Source organism: Struthio camelus, chromosome 15 (assembly GCF_040807025.1).
Source record: "Struthio camelus isolate bStrCam1 chromosome 15, bStrCam1.hap1, whole genome shotgun sequence".
In the NCBI taxonomy this organism is placed as follows: domain Eukaryota; kingdom Metazoa; phylum Chordata; class Aves; order Struthioniformes; family Struthionidae; genus Struthio; species Struthio camelus.
Window position 1 is genome coordinate 7,240,042 of NC_090956.1, and position 16,054 is coordinate 7,256,095.

A 16,054-nucleotide genomic window follows, 5' to 3' on the forward strand; every position below is an offset into this window, starting at 1 on the left:
ATTGAAAGTAATAGAAAACAGACACAGAAAAATTGTTGCATGTTTAAAAAAATCATAAAATGAAAGAGGAAGTGCATCATTTATTATAACACCATGTAGACTAATGAAAAACATACTGCAGGCTGGAAATTTGTTAAGAGCTGAACGCAAAAAGTTTCCATTCCCAAAAATGCCTTGGGGCCTCCGGCTGTAAGCTTGTGGCTAAAGAGGCCCTATGGTAAACTGACATAAAAAATAACTACTCCATAAACATTCAGCTCCTCTTTCACAATAGTTGGAAATAAGTTTTTAAAAGTGTTACCGACTGATACTGACTATACTTTATCAAAGTAAATGGGAGGCAATGGATTATTGTGACTAGAATATTAAACTAGGAATTAAACACTAGGGAGATAGGCACAATAATGTTATGTTCATTGTGCATAGCAGAGAACGAAAAAGATGAAGTGATTTGCCGAGGGCTACAGAGCCGCACTCAATAGCGGCAGAGCTGGCGTTGGCATTAAAGAACCCTGGCTCCCAGCCCTTTGCTCGTTGACTGGACCAAGGTGAGCAACTTACCCGCTGCGCACTGCTCGGAGCAGGTTGCCAGCCTCTGCCCTAGAGGGTAGGGTACTGCATCCCCTAAAGGTGCAGTCAGTTGGATGCATCTTGGTATGAGCCTACTTAGGCGGCTAATTTGTAAGCTTTGAGAAGGAGGCTCACCTGGGAGCAAATACTGATTGCCTGAACTAACTGCAGTGAGGACTTGTTCAGTTTTCCGGTACGTTTTCAGAGAAGTAAATAGTGGGCCTAAGAGTCCCAGTTTTGGTAATTATTTTCACTGTTGTAGACTGATGAAAACAGTAACACAGTAACAGTGTGCACAGTAACAGTCGTACTATATTGTTATAGCAGTACTTACTAGAGGTGCAGCCCAGAAGGATGTCAGTCCAAGATTGACACACTGGGGGGGGAAAAAAAAAGAAAAGAAAAAGTGAGAAGATTGTTCATAGCTGGTTGAAAGAAATGAAAAAAAAATGCCATTAATTCTGATTAAAAATAAAAAATACAGATCACACTCATTTTTTTTGTCGTAGGTATCACTGTCCCATGATTTGTATAGCATTTATCATATACAATGTTTTCGTTCAGTGATTAGAAAATCAAAAACATTATGTTTTGCTGTGTTTGGTGTTGAACTGCTGCATGATATTGCGATTAGTGACTTCATGATTGTAGATGAAAAGTTGATAGGAAAATCACTATATCACAGTGCTGTTGATGGATTTATTTATATTTCTGAGGTGAATTGAGATTCTTGAATAAAAGTTGTATACTGATCTAAAACAGAAACTCATGCAACCTCCCTCTCCTCTTTGAAAATTGCGTCCTGCATGGTGGGTTAAAACTGAAATGTAACAGTCCCAGTATGAGACATCTGTCATGCAGTATGATGCTGGGACAAATGTCAGTTTGTTTTTCTTATTGTAAAAAGTAGTGGTATGGCATACCGTGTTACACTAATTCACTTTAGTTACGGAGTATATATCTCCTCCTTTGCACACTGTGGAAAAAAATATGGAGAACATGTATATTTTTGTAAATTTATATTAAAAAAAATTAAAAAGGCATTATATATCCGGCTAGCCAAAATTTGTAAGCAGTATTTTGGTATGCAGATATAATGAATCTAAGGGAGAAGAAGAATGAAGTAAAGCACTAATTTCCATGTTTCTTGCCATAAAATGAATATTTAATATTTTGACAGTAGAGAGGTTTAAATGTTTTAGCTTAGCTATATGGTTGAACTGTAGTATTTGGAGAGCAAGATAACTTTAAGAATAGATTGTCCCCCCAGTATCAGAGGTGGGTTGTCTCCTAAAGAGAAAGATTAACGCTATTAAGTAAGGGTACTTAATTCTGACTGAATTTTAAGTTAAGAGGAATACTTTATTTTTGCAAAAATGGTTTAAGATAGCAGCCCCTGCCACCCCATTCTTTTTATATTAAAATTTTATTAAAAGGTATAATAAAGCCTGTGAAAGATCTAATCTGTTACTAATATAGGTTTTCCCTTCTCCTTTTCTCTAGTACTATTAATGGTTATGGTCTTTACAGTCTGCTGCATGGGATATAGTCAGAGCTACCCAATTCCTCTGTTCGGCTTGGCCTCTGTTTGTCCTCATTTCTCACACATTGTGGCTAACATGTAAGGACCCAAGAAAAATAAACAATGTAACCAATATTTTGCCTGCAATTTTAGTTTTATAATTTGATGAAGAATAGTAAATAGAATAGCACAGACTGCTATTATTACATGGCCTTGAACTTAAGGCAATGGGATGTCCATTATATTTGTAAGGACTAAATTATATTTGTGATGTGTCATGTAGGTGCAAATCACCTAACACTAACTGTAGTGGTCTTCAGATATGCTGTGGTAGCTGGCTGTTCCTTTGATCACAGGTGGCTTATCTTCTCCCAACACAGAAATGAAAGTACCACTGATTCACATGGAGAAACAGCAGATTTTCTGATTATACTTTCATGCAAATTTAGGCTGCGTTGAAGGTCTTCACGAGACAGCTGCCTCATGCTTTAGTTCAGAAGGTGTGTGTGGAGAGCTCTTCTTGTCTGCATTTGTTAAATGGGAAGGAGGATTTAAGTAGTTAAACCGGTGGATGTGAAAGAGCCTGGCTGATACCACTCACTGCTGAACTTCCCTTCCTGGAACAGCTGTAGTATGTTCTGGGGCTCCTTAGCGCTCCTCAGGGAGCTCCATGTAGGGACAGGCCATAGAGGATGGCTTTTCCTGACTAATGCAGCCCTTCAGTGTCATAGGTGTGGCCGGGCATATGGTTACAGGTATGAGCGGAATTACACGTGTGAATTGCTATTGACTTCAGCTGGCCGAGTTGCACATAGGAACTTAGGTATGCACATGGCAAGGTGCCGTGCTGAGGTCGGCGTTCAGAGGCTGTATGTTTACATACAGAGTTCGGAGACGTGGGATGGAGAAAGGTTGTGCCCATATTGGTCACTGAGCAGTCACCAAAGAGAAGCTTTGTTCCTGCTGACCTAGTCTGGATTCACAGTAATGATGTGTATCTTATTGCCTTCTTTCTTAGAGACTCAATCGCTCATCCTGGAATGATTTGAGTGTCTTGCATTCTGATCCTTTTTGTGGGAGAAGTACAGTTCGTTTTATGTAGTAAACAGTGTTTCAAAAATAATTGAATTACAACATGAATCACAACTGAAATGCTGAGCTATGCTCTGCTTTTCACATATTTAAACCAATAGAGATGAATGACAAATTTTGTAGCGAGAGACTTATAAAGTGCGTTGCAGAAGCTTTCCTGGGAGGTGAAAGCTGTTTTTCACTTTTTTTATGACTTTTGAAGTAATCAAGTTTCATGGACCAAAAGGCAGATTAATCAGTTTGAAATAAACTTGTAGCACATACAGTATGAGCATAATATGTCTAGATAGCCTGAATAATATAATACATTTTCAAATGCCATGTGTTATGTAGTGTATAATTTTTATTCATGAGACCTTTGTTTTATAGTCTAACAAATCTAAATCATGCATCATATTATATATAATCCTGAATCAGAATATATAATTTGGCAAATCTGTAATTAAGAAACCATAATAGAAAGATAAGGAGTAGCAACTCTATAGCTAATGAAGGAGTTAATTTCAACACGTCTTTTGGACCATTAAGTTGTGTAAGCATGAAGTGTTGTGTTGCAGCACAAATGAAAGGAAAGCAGTAAACCACCCCTCCCTTCCCCAGACAAACATAGCTGGGAATACCATAGAGCTTAGGCTTCATTTAAATTGACTGATAATAACATGCACTAGAAACATGGAAGTTGTAAATAAATCATTGCTACAAGTTGTCTTATACCAAAGAAAAACTTCTTCCTTTTTCAGCCTATGTGACTATCACTATTCCTCAAAGGAAATGTTTTTATCCTTTCAGGTTAGAGTATATTTTATAAACTAACCTGAACAGTTTGAGAGCCAGGAGTTCAGGTCTTTGTTCGGTCTGTCAAGACTCTCCGGAGGCTGAAGTCTGCAGGCCATTCAATACATCACTGTTCACTTCGTGCCTTTTTTTTTTTTTTTTTTTTTTTTTAAACAAGTCTGAAACATTTTCCTTGTTGTGTGGTTTCACAAACCCATTTTTTTCCAACAGCATGAGTCTTATCACTAGATCAAATTTAGAATTCACTGCTTCCAACAATTGTCTAATGGATCCACATGTTTACACAGCATGACATTGGCATCCAGATAGCGCTGTCGAAGTCTCCAGCCAGCGCTACTGTTTTGTGCTTCCGCTTTAAAAAAAATGCAAAAAAAGGCCACAGTCATGGTTATTCTGGGAAGCAGTGAATGGTCCCTCTACTTCAGCCATCACTGTTGGCTCGTAAAATTTAGAAAACAAACTTTTTTCGTCAGTGATTCTGTAAAATGTCAATTCATAAGGTATTTTATCAATGGTTAGTCTATCAATAAAAAGTTATTAAAATGTTATTGAATAGGGGACTGGAAAATAACAATTTCAGAGCTGTTCCTTTTTTCTCTCCTGAGTTTCCCAAACTGAATGAAAACTTTATCTGCATATCTCACTGTTGCCACTGCTATCAGCATAAGAAGCATTTCTGTTTTTCTAAAGATCCTGGCTGCTTCTTCCTGCCACTGTTTCTTTATGTTGATATAAGTACTTGTTATAGTCTTAATGGTGAATCAGGTTGCTGAACTGATATGTCTGAAAACTAGCCCATCAACTTGCAGCCTCAGTCACTTGGAATTTGTGTGTAGCATTAAAAGACCTTCTGTAATTAATTTGCCTATGTATTTTGCAATGTGCTTAATTCTTGTTCTGTGTAATCGGATGTAAATAAATCAGTAGCCATTACCTGACAGCAGCCTTCCACAAACATTGAGTGGAGAAACTTAGTCCATGGTAGCATTAAATGAAGGAAAGGGGGGGTTGGCCAGGACACCAAAACCTTCCTTTTTTAATGCTCTCGTGGGATTTGTCACTTCCACACAAGCAACTGCCCAAACTGGCCAAGTGGCCTTGATTTAACACCGCTTTGTGAATGCTACTTCTTCCAGCTGCAGAATGTCGTAACCTCTATTTCCTTAGCTTAGATTTGAAATCTGGAGCCGTATGATTCAGATAAACCACAACTGCCCTCACTTTAACATGATGCATTTGTTTTGAAAATACCATTGTTCACTTCAAGTTTTAGCTGCTAAGCAAATAAAGCTGATTTGCACTGATAAATGGGGGAAAAAAATTGTGAAAAAAAACCCCTTTCTGCTAAACAAGTTGAAGTAGTATTTAACTCATCGATCCCAATGAAAATACTTTGTTAGCATAAACTTATTAAATACAGAAGAATAGATTTTTATAAATAAAGAATGATATATTGTCCCTAATGTAAGTGTAGCTCTGATGCAAAAACTTTCCTCGTAACAATTAATTGCATGCTATATAGTATTTCAGTGAAGGACAGTGAGCTTACAAAAATGTTGCTGCAGACAGGTTTTAGAATGGAGAATGATGGATATAACTGGGTTGGCTTTGGAACTGTCTGCATTCAAATTAGATTTTATGTGGCCTCCTGTTCCTTGTGGAGCTTAGAAACAAGGCTTTGGGTTTGAAGTTAAGTTAAATGGGTTTGTGAAGATGCTTATCTTATTCTCTGGGCCTGTTCAAATCACCAGAAAAATATTAGGGCTGACAAGCCTAACTTGATATGCTTCTCAATTAATATTTTTATGCTAGATTAGAGCTTGTATATAGATCTGGACAAATGATACGTTTGTAGTTACTCAGCCAGTATTTGCAACTGGCTCATGCTTGCTGCTTTTGCTACTACATTGCAGCCATGTATGTCTGCTCTCCAAAGATAAAATCAGTCCAAATATTAGTGTTGAGGTTCAGTGCCTTTAAAAGTGTAGCTTGTTGCATTACAGAAATCTCAATATCTCTGACAGACAACTTTAATATGACACTTTCCTTTTTGATTCTGGGTTATGATGTACAATGTGTGGCCTTGCCACTTAACACGCTGTTCTTTTTGGCAGCCTTCAGTTCTGGCATTCTGTCTCCAGTTACAATTTACACTTTTATCAGTTGGGCAGGGGATTTTTTGGTGGTATTTTTTAAATATTTTTTTACGAATATTTAATCCAGAGCAGGAAGGTAGAACAAATGCTATGCAAAAAGCATGGCCATATCAAATATCTCAGAAAGGATAGCATGCTTTAAGAATGTAAAATTAAAAAAAAAAAAAAAGGGCAAAAAAAAAGACATCTTTACCACATCTGCAGCCTGTTTAAAAAAATAATCTTACAAAAAAAAAATCCTTTAGGTAAAACTGAGACATACCAGAAAAAAAAGGAAAATCAACTGATTATCCATGAGGGTCCATATGTGTATCCCATGATCGTATAAATGAAGATCTATTTACAAGCTCTACTTTGTAAAAATCTTTTACCTTTTAACTTATAAACATCATAATCTAATTAAATTCTTTATTTTTACTTTTTGTACTTGCTAGTTTGTAGTGTTATTTTGTGAGTTTTATTTACTCATAAATGCTCAGAGAGGCTAAATAGAACTTTGAGGTCTGGGATACTTTCTCCAAAATAATTTAGAGCTGTTGGTCAATCAATGCACTGCTCCTGCAGTCTGAAATACAAGTAGCTACAGCAGCACCTGCTAGTGCAGCACGTACAGAATGTTAAGTCTGGCAAATCTAAAATCTGATTTTTGTTCGGATAGTGTGTGGACTCGTCAGTGGTAGGGTGTCTACCAAGTTGCTTCTAATTGTCCAGCATACCTTACCGGGAATGGGAAAGTATTAGGAAATTGCATGCAGATCCTGAAAATGATATTACAATTATTCCATTTTACCTGATTGATTTAGGTAATTCTACTTGCTGCCAAACTAAGGACTGAGTGGATTTTTTCCCCCCTTCTTTCCTCTCCTCTCTCTCCCAGTGTAATATAGTATAGTAGTTCTGAGCTTAGTATAAGTGGAACTATTCCAGTTTTAAAAGCTGTTTTTAGTGTCTGGAAGCAATGCTATGGATGAGGGACATGAGCTGAATTCCTCAGCAGTGGTTACATGACCAGCTGGGCCAGTTTCTCGCACTTCACTGTTGATTCTTTTTTTGAAAATAATTTATGCACCGTAAGATTTAGCCCATCTAATTTTATATTCATGTAAAGTCCCAACCTTGTAGGCTGATCTGATTTTACTTACACTTATGCTTAATTTGGCACAGCTTAGAGCTAGAAGAGCAGTTTCTCTAGCCTCCTAGCAGCTGAGAGGCAGCATGTGCTGTTGGGCTAAATGGCAGTACATCTTTGCTGGCCAAGGAGCTCCCCAAATGGGCAGGCATGTGCCTCCTGGCTTGCTGGGTGATTTGAATGCATGCATTTTCTTGCCAGGCAGCTGGCCCATCTGAACATGACTACCTCCTGACAAGCTGCAGCTGGGATGTCTGCATTGCCTCCCTTACTGGTGTATGCCAGGTGGCATGTGATTATCTCAGCTAACCTTTTACTGGGACAGAGAGCAGCAGAAGAAAGCTCTCTGTGTCTTCTATTAGTAATTAGTATTACTGGAGGTAAGGATTGGAGCGGGGAGGCAGAAGAAGGGATGCTGAGTACTGTAGTGCTTATGAACGGAGAAGCTGGAATTGGGTTGAATGTGGTGTTACAACAGAAGAATGGGGTTTTGCAATGAGGAGGAAGTGATGTGGTCTGATATTAAAGTTTTCTGTGACCCACCCATTTGTTTTGACATAAGCATCTCTACTCTCAAGCTCTGAAGAGATACGATAACTGGACACATATCTCCAGATTTGTGATCTTCAGGATTCATTATTACTCTTTGAAGTTTGAGCTTGATGTTTTAATGTTTTGTTTGGAGATTTAAATCTTCAGAGTTATAATTCTGCCTTTCAAGCTATTTCCCTGAAATTATGTTGCAGAATAAATATGCTTTCATTCAGCTTTCCTTAAAATATGGAGAGACTTCCTTTTTGGTGGTGTTGGCTTAATTTTGAGCTTTGACATTATGTAAGTGAGGTAAGTATCTGTTTGGGAGAGCAAAAAGGAGAAAAAAAAAACAAAGGATCTGAGGGAGCTATTTTCTCTGTTTAGACACAACAGCCTATTTTTCAGTAATCTGTAAGTTCTCAAATGCAGGTACTGCCAAAGGCACCAACTTTAACAGCAGCAGCAGTGCTTAGGAGAATGTGCTCAGGTGTTCTGGCGAAGCTTACAAGCCACTTTGAAAAAACTGGCATATTGTTTGTGGGAAGTGTCCCATAATTTGGAAAGCAGTGCTTTAGACAAATTCGTAAAGAATTTTGTTTTGTGAGTGATACCTCCCAAAGTTACTGGTTTTCATTTAAACTACAGTGGGCTTAGTGTCTTTCAGTGGTTGATATCTAGGATCTTAGCATCAAATCTGTAATCAATATAGCTATGTTTAGAGACTAAAACATGGAATATTTATAGCAATAATTCACTGTGTTACGCAGTATGGAGCTTGGCATGTTTTAAATAGTCTCTACTTGTACATGCACGGGTTATTATAGTTGAATTAAGAAATTATAACATGCTGGCTCTTGTATCCTAGGCCTGTTTGTTGCTAAAGCTATATACAGAACTTAGACTAGGTCATAAATTTCTGTAGATAAAATGAAGGCTCATTAGAATTTTAATATTAAGGAAGGAAATGGTCTTGGGCAGTGCACTACAGAGCAGAACAGGCCTTCTGTTAATACACAAGAGCATTAGTGTTTTCTTGAACTTTGCCTTCCAATCCAATTACCGCTTGTGCCTCGAAATCATAACTGTGATGCTTCCCGCTTGATAATGTAGAATGTAATCCTCCTCCTAGTTTATATCATTTCCAGTAGTAAAAAATGATCCTGATTATAAAACTGCTAGATAATATACTCCTAAAATTGAATTATAGGTAGTTGTACATGGTATTTGTTGATAAACCAAGCAGATTCATGATGGCATATTGACCTGTCCCAGTTCTGTCTCTTTAGATGAAATGAAACCGAGAGGCTCTCTTGTGACGTGCTTTTCTTGTGACAGCATCTTGTGTAGTCCACTGTTCGTGATAGAAACGAAGACAAAGCTCTCAGTTTCGCAGATGATTTATTTCGAGAGTCAAACACAATTACAGGAATCTGAGTTTCATCTTAAGCACTTCTGTGATAGCATAATGCTCCCAGTATGTCATGAGCTCCTGCAAGGAGCAGTTCCAGCCAGCTCCTTTACCAGTGTGAGTCATCGCAGCTCAGTGGCTTCCTGAGGAGAGGAGGACAGGCCTGTGTCCTCCTCCCCTGCCCTGCTGGGCAGCTAGATTGGGCGAGATGCTGCCTAATTCTGTGGATCTGTGATACTGAGCTTCTGTTGCACGTTTATAGCAGAATGTTGTCACCAAACACATGGAATCACATCTGGTATTATTACATGAAACTTGTCAGTATTGCAGAGAGTATATTATTAGAGTAGTACAAAAAACCCCATGTTCTTGCTGAGGGAATTAAAATCCTACCCTTGTTTAGATGCTGCATGTGTATTTATAGGATCATAATGCCCAAATATGGTGGCTAAACTCGGCTGCTTCTCTCACTGGTTTGTGTGGGTTTATTACATTGTCCAGAAACAGGGACAACATTCTCAGCTCTGCAGCATCCATCAACGTGATTCGTGTGAAGTCCACTTTTGGCGAGAAAAGAAAGATGTATATTTGTTTCTTTAGTCCTTCAAATGCTATACCAGACCTCATAGTTTATTGTCTATCTCTAAGATGTTTTGTTTACAGTTCTCACACCATTAAAATGTCACATTAGTGGCACAGTCTGAAACATATTAATCCCACTCAAAAGGCTCAATGGTTTATGTATAGTCTTTTATGTTAGTAGCTTTACTTTAGATGTTTTTTTCTCTTTTCCTTTGATCACTTGTGTAATGTGCGTTTGAAATGCATGTGTGTTATGTTGATTCCTTTTGGTGTTCCATTAGGTGCATTTGATTTTACAGCTAGGACTGAATACCACATGTCCTTTTCGTATGTGTACATAATAGCATTTTAGTTTTCATCTTTCGGGCAGAGCATGGGAGTTCCTAGGATTTGGGACTTGATAAAGTACGGTAAAAATATAGTATCAAAACCAAAAAGCCCCCCCCCCCCCCCAAATGTGAGGCTGTGATTTTTATACCATAAATCAGAGCAGAAGGAACAAACTATATGTGAGATAATTTTAAAAATTAAAAAAATAAAATTATTATTTTCTTTCATAAGAACAGCACAGATAGACTGTGACTTTGTCGGTGCATTTTTTTACTATATTAATGCACCAATGCTTCAGTAACTAGGAATATACAAGTTTAAGGAGAAACTTGTTATAATGAATCCTTTGCTGAGAAAGAGTTGCATTCAAAGATTTCTTTTTATTCCATCTTTCTTAGAGTAGAAAATTTCTATTGATTCCTTTCCTTCCTTAGCTTCTAGACTGGGACAGTATTTGATAAGCTGACTCCCAGGGTAAAAGTGCCCTTCAGAGGTAGATACTGTTTGCAGAATGTATAAATTCTTTTGTTTCATTTGTTACAGCTTTTAAGCACAGCATAGCAAGTCTAGTGTTGGTACCCACATTAGATATAGCATTTCAGCAACATTCCTTTTAAACAAAGCACTATCTAGTGATTCTTGTTAAACGTATAGATGATTCTGGAGCTCTAAAGAGACTCATTTCTTTCTGGCCCCATATGTTATCTTTAATCAGAAAGTAAGGAGGAAAACATGTGAACTGAGAAGCCTTCAGAAATCACAGTCAGTTCAGACCTTATTAGACAGTTTTACAAACTGCAAGGCTGGATGTGATTGTGGTTTTGCCTACAAATTTTTTTTTAAATCTGCTGACATACTGTTTTTAATTGCTCACAATCGTGAGTGATTTTATGTCAGTCATATGAGTTGTAGAAGCGTTCAGAACTGAATTATCCTGATGAGTTTTTCCTATGCACATTTTTACTTCTTCCCCTCCTCAGTTCAGTTTATTGAACAGATGAGAAGACAGGAGCACTGGTCCTGGGTGGCTGGAAAGAGATCTCCTTTCTCAGTAGGCAAAATTTGAAAGGCTAAAAGTGATCTTACCGACATTTCACACCAAAAGTTTCATACAAAATACTAACATAGTGGCATCAAACCATCCAGTATCAAGGTACGCAGCGCTGCTGAAAAAGAGCAGCACTGTTCTTAGCAAAAGAGACACTAAAAAGCCCTGTGCCACATTATGTACGAGAGTAAGGTTCCTGGCACTAACCTGGGAGAACACAACATATGAGCCTTGGTAGTACCTGCCATGCTGGACATGGACCAACCAACTTCAGAACTACCAGGATACGTATGTGTAGACCGGAGTGTCTCACGAGCATCAAAAGAATAGCTGCAGCTTTGTCAAAGGTGTCTCCATCTCAGAGTTTATAGAACAACTACTTGGAGTTGAGTACACTTTCACTCATCAGTTCTTCCTAGTTGGTGGATGACGCTATATCCAACACTAGTTCTGGCAAAGCTGTCTTAGTTTTATTGTAATAGTTTATAATTAATCATTTCTACAAAATCACTGCTTGAGAGTCACCACAAGCCAAATACTCTGTGAACAATTATCTCAAGAAGTTGTTAATTACTGTGTAGTAACTACAGCTCTTTAAAATGTATAGCCTGTATAGATACTGTAAATCCACTTTCCATTTAATTAAGGAGTTTTTTGTATTATGGAATCTGTGTTAATGAAGGTACTGAAGTGCTGCTGTGGCTTATATTCCTCAAGCCACTGGCTGAAGCGTACAGAAAAGCATGTAAGATGGAGTAAGAGCTACAAAAGACCCTGTTAGCCGGGCATATGGGGGTTCGTAGACACTAGTATGGAACACACATTGATGACGCATCTCAAAGTATCACAAATAAGAGTTAGATGTTTTACCATCTAAGTGTTTTTTTTTATTCTGATTGTCAGTAAGGAGGAAGTGCCACAAAAGCGCTACGTAACTTTCCATCTTTGTAGTAATTGTGGTGGATCTTACAGCTTCCTATTTGCAACATCAATTGTGTGTAAATTTTTGCAATTTGGTCCAAACAAAACTGTGTTTAGGCCTTTACTTCCAAATGTGTTGAAAGCATATTTTGCCATAGTATTTATTGTACAGCACCTTTAACTAGCTTTATATACTGAACACATGCAGACACATGCACATAAATGGCATCCCTCAGTGTAACTTTTAAAATATTTCTTAAATTGGAGAGAACCTACAGTTTGCATGCAACTGTAATGACATAACTTTATTTCTAAGGAAGAGAGACTATTTTGGGTTAGGATTATGAAAATAATTAATATTTGAAAGTGTTACAGTGCCAGGAACATTAGGCCTAATTTGAATGAAATCAGAATACAAGCTTTATTCTAAAAAATTAAAAAGAAAATTATGAAAATAGTAAGGCTTTTATTATGACTAAAACATTTCAGAAGCCTTTACAGGCCAGCAGGCACTTGCAAATAGGTTGTGATTCTGAGACCTTTCCCTGTGGGATTTGAAGTAGCCTTTTCATTTAAAAAGAAAGATAAACAAATGTGATCAAACAATATATTGGTGGTAGATCTAGTTTTCTTTTAATAGATAAAAAGTGCTTTAAAAATGGACAGTTCCTTGTAAGAGGAATCTGAGAACTGTAATAGAAAGCTGTTTCTCCCTTTTTATTTTCACTAAATTTATAGGCTGAATAGGTTAGGAGGGGTTCTAAGTTAATACTTTATTTGGAATTAAGAACTGTTTTCCACTCTCTTGATCACACTTCTAGTTTACTTTGATACGATTACACTTTCACTTCTTTAGACTTTGTCTTTTCCCTTCTGTCTTTTGCATTGATTTTGGTATGATTTTGTTTACCATCAAAAGTTCATTCCTTTAACCTAAAAAGTCTAGTGACATATACTACTCCTTTAAGGATTTTCTGATTCAAAATTTAGCAAGCAGTAGTGTATACCTAGACTTCAGTGAAGTTTCTGGTGTTCCTGGCCTGCATGTTATTAATTGCATCATTAACCTGTGTGGAAGCATTGTAGATCTGAGCTTGAAGTATTTGCTTGTTGAGTACTGTGTTGATCAAAAGAATATTTATTTCAATATTATGGATAAAAATGTCTTTCCTAGTAGAATAATAATGATAGTAACTGATGTGTAACTCCCTTTCTACTTCGGCCAGATCTCGATTGTTTTTTTTTCCTCCAAATTATTTGACTTTGATAACAAAGTCTGAGATTTGGGCCCCTCCAGTGAAAGAAAGATGCCGATTAACTTAAGCGACTGCAGCAGAGGGCCACTAAGATGGCCAAGGGGGCTGGAGCATGTTCTGTGCGGAGAGGCTGGAGGAACTGGGCTTGTTTAGCATGGAGAGCGGGGGCTTGGGGGGGGCCTCAGCCAGTCCCTGCAAGGAAGTCACCGAACAGACGGAGCCCGGCTCCTTCCTGAGGTGCACAGCGGGGAGCGCAAGACAGCAGTCATAAAGGGAAACAGGAGGTTCTGGCTGAATATAAGGAAAGCATTTTTCACTGTGAGTTTAATTAAGCCTTGGAGCACATTGCCCAGGAGCTTGTGGAGCCTCTGTACTTGGAGGTTTCAGCACCCAGCTGGACCAAGCCTGAGTAACCTGCTCCCAGTTCAGCGTTGGTTGGGATTCAGAGGTCAGGCTAGGTGATTCTACTGGTTTATGCTGGCCTCGTCTTTCTCCAAATTCTCTGTAATTCTGTCTCTCCTTCCTACAGCAATGGTTACCAAAGCTGTCTCTAATTGTATCTTGTTATACAGTAAAACTTGGTCTCAAGTCTTGGTCTGAGACCAGACTGAATCTATTCTTCCGATAATGAACTTTTTCCCTGACATGAAGGGAAAGAGATGAGCTTCACAGGTGGGGACAAAATGAAATGTGTCTAATAGTATTGCCTATGTGCTTAGAGGGAATTACAAGGAGAACAGGGGCTGAATATTTCTATTAAACAGAAATACATGTTTTATTTTTGGACGTCATTAAAAGGAAGATATCATGATTCCTCCATTATTAAATTATTACTATTACTGTAAAAATCATCATGAAAAACAACTCAATAACGCTTAGTTCAAGAGTAGAACGAGTACCTAAACCAGCTCGACCAGGCCTGTAGTTGTCCTGGTAGGTGAAGAGTCTTTTGCTATATTGGTCCTTATAGCGTATGTGTTGTTTCCTCTTAAAGCTTTCTCTACGCTAGTGTTGTCATATCAGTAATCTATTGGGAATGTTCTCATGTAAGACTAGTGAAAATCTTAAGGTCTTGTGAGCTTAGTCTATATTTTGTTCTGTGGTGTCTGAGAGTGGGGAAAAAAAAGCCCTTTTAAATAAACTTGTTCTCTTTCTAAATAGGTAACTAGCTAAATGCATTTCAAATATTTGCTCAACTGTTCAAACATTGGTTTAAGTTTAGAAAACAAATTAACCTAGTGTTTGAAAAATTAGACATTTTGTACTTGAACACTCATCTGTGTCATTAGTCCAGTATCAGTGACGCTAAGTACTTTGGTCAAAATAAAAGATCCTTCTTACAAAAATTAGGTAGGCAAACATATTTTTGCAACTTGAATAATTCTTACTGTTGTCTGCACTCACATTAAAATAGCACATTTTTATGTTTGAATTTCAATAAGGAAAGGCTAGTCCTATTACAGCTCTTCAGTGCTGTAAAGGTGGAATTTTTTTGAAGCAACTCAAAGTATGAAGAATAGTTATAATTATAGCATTTTGCTAGTCTATCAGTATTGGATTAAATCATATGTCTATATGTAATATTTAAGTGACTAAAAAAGTTGTAAGATGGATAAATTATAGATCAAAAGTTAATAAATTACTAACTTAGCTTGTTTACTGTTTGGGGGGGGTTGCTTCCCCCACTTTTTTTTTTTTTTAACTCTTTCTGCATAAGTAAAGTAAACTTTGGAAGTATTTACTCATCTTCTTCCTCTACCATTTGCTTATGAATAAGGTATACCAGTGTGTCAAATTTAAGTTATTACTTGCACTGTAGATGCACTGATTTATTGGGTTACTTCCATATGAGCTTATTTTTGGCAAAAAGATAACTTGATAGTTGAACATCAGCGTCATTTTGTGATAAACACATTTCTAAATGGATGGATTCATAAAGCAGAACAGTCTTCTGCTGTGACACTAAATAAAAACAGTCCAAGGTGAGAATGCTCCTTTTCTTTAGAGGAGTGTTTGATTTAAAACAGCTTTCTGATATGTGTGGTCGCCTGCTATCTCAATGGAAATGCCTCAAGATCCTGGTATGTATTTAAAATGGGCGAGATAGAAACCATGCCTCTTCCTATTCTTGAAAGAGAAGCTATGAACTCCTTTTCTTCAGAAAGCTTATGTGTAAAATTTTCTACTAAGTGGTTAATAACATGAGTGCACTCATGCACACATATGCACGTACATGCATATCCAAATATATTTTCGCATGCTTCCTATGACTGGGAGTTGTAAGTAGATCAAATTTAGGACTTTGCAGTAACACATTTCAAATTCTCAGTTGATATTTCCGAATCTTGTGTTCTGGTACAGTGTGCTGCTGCTTGTACCACACATCACAAGGAATGCCTCTTCCTTGTGCAGTCAGTGGTTGTTGTACGTTCTGTTTAAGAAATTACGAGCCTTTTAAAAAAGTTTATGGATTTTAACTCTTAACTGGATATACAGCCAGTTGCTTTCAATAATAGGCTGAACTGAATGATCTCTTCAGAGATAATGCAACTAAAAAGGAAACCCAAAGGGAAAGACAAAGGATGGCAATGTATATTGTCTCCTCTATCTTTAACTACCATGACCACATCTGGTGATACATTTGCATTTGTATACTAGAAAGCGAAGTGAAGTTTCTTGCTCAGTTTTAGTCTAAAGTGCAGGAAGCTAAC

The 16,054-nt window shown here is 37.5% G+C and overlaps 2 protein-coding genes across 12 annotated transcripts in view; one reads left to right on the forward strand and one right to left on the reverse strand.

Moving 5' to 3' along the window:
• The window catches only part of C15H7orf50 (chromosome 15 C7orf50 homolog), a 134,249-nt gene that overhangs the window by 72,950 nt on the left and 45,245 nt on the right, over window positions 1-16,054 (forward strand). The window lies entirely within an intron of this gene.
• Window positions 1-16,054, reverse strand: part of GPR146 (G protein-coupled receptor 146) — a 56,892-nt gene that overhangs the window by 30,253 nt on the left and 10,585 nt on the right. For both annotated transcript variants that reach the window (XM_009690095.2, XM_009690094.2), the window contains exon 2: window positions 905-946. The gene's annotated coding sequence lies outside the window, so the exon portion shown is untranslated. The remainder of the gene's footprint in view (window positions 1-904; window positions 947-16,054) is intronic.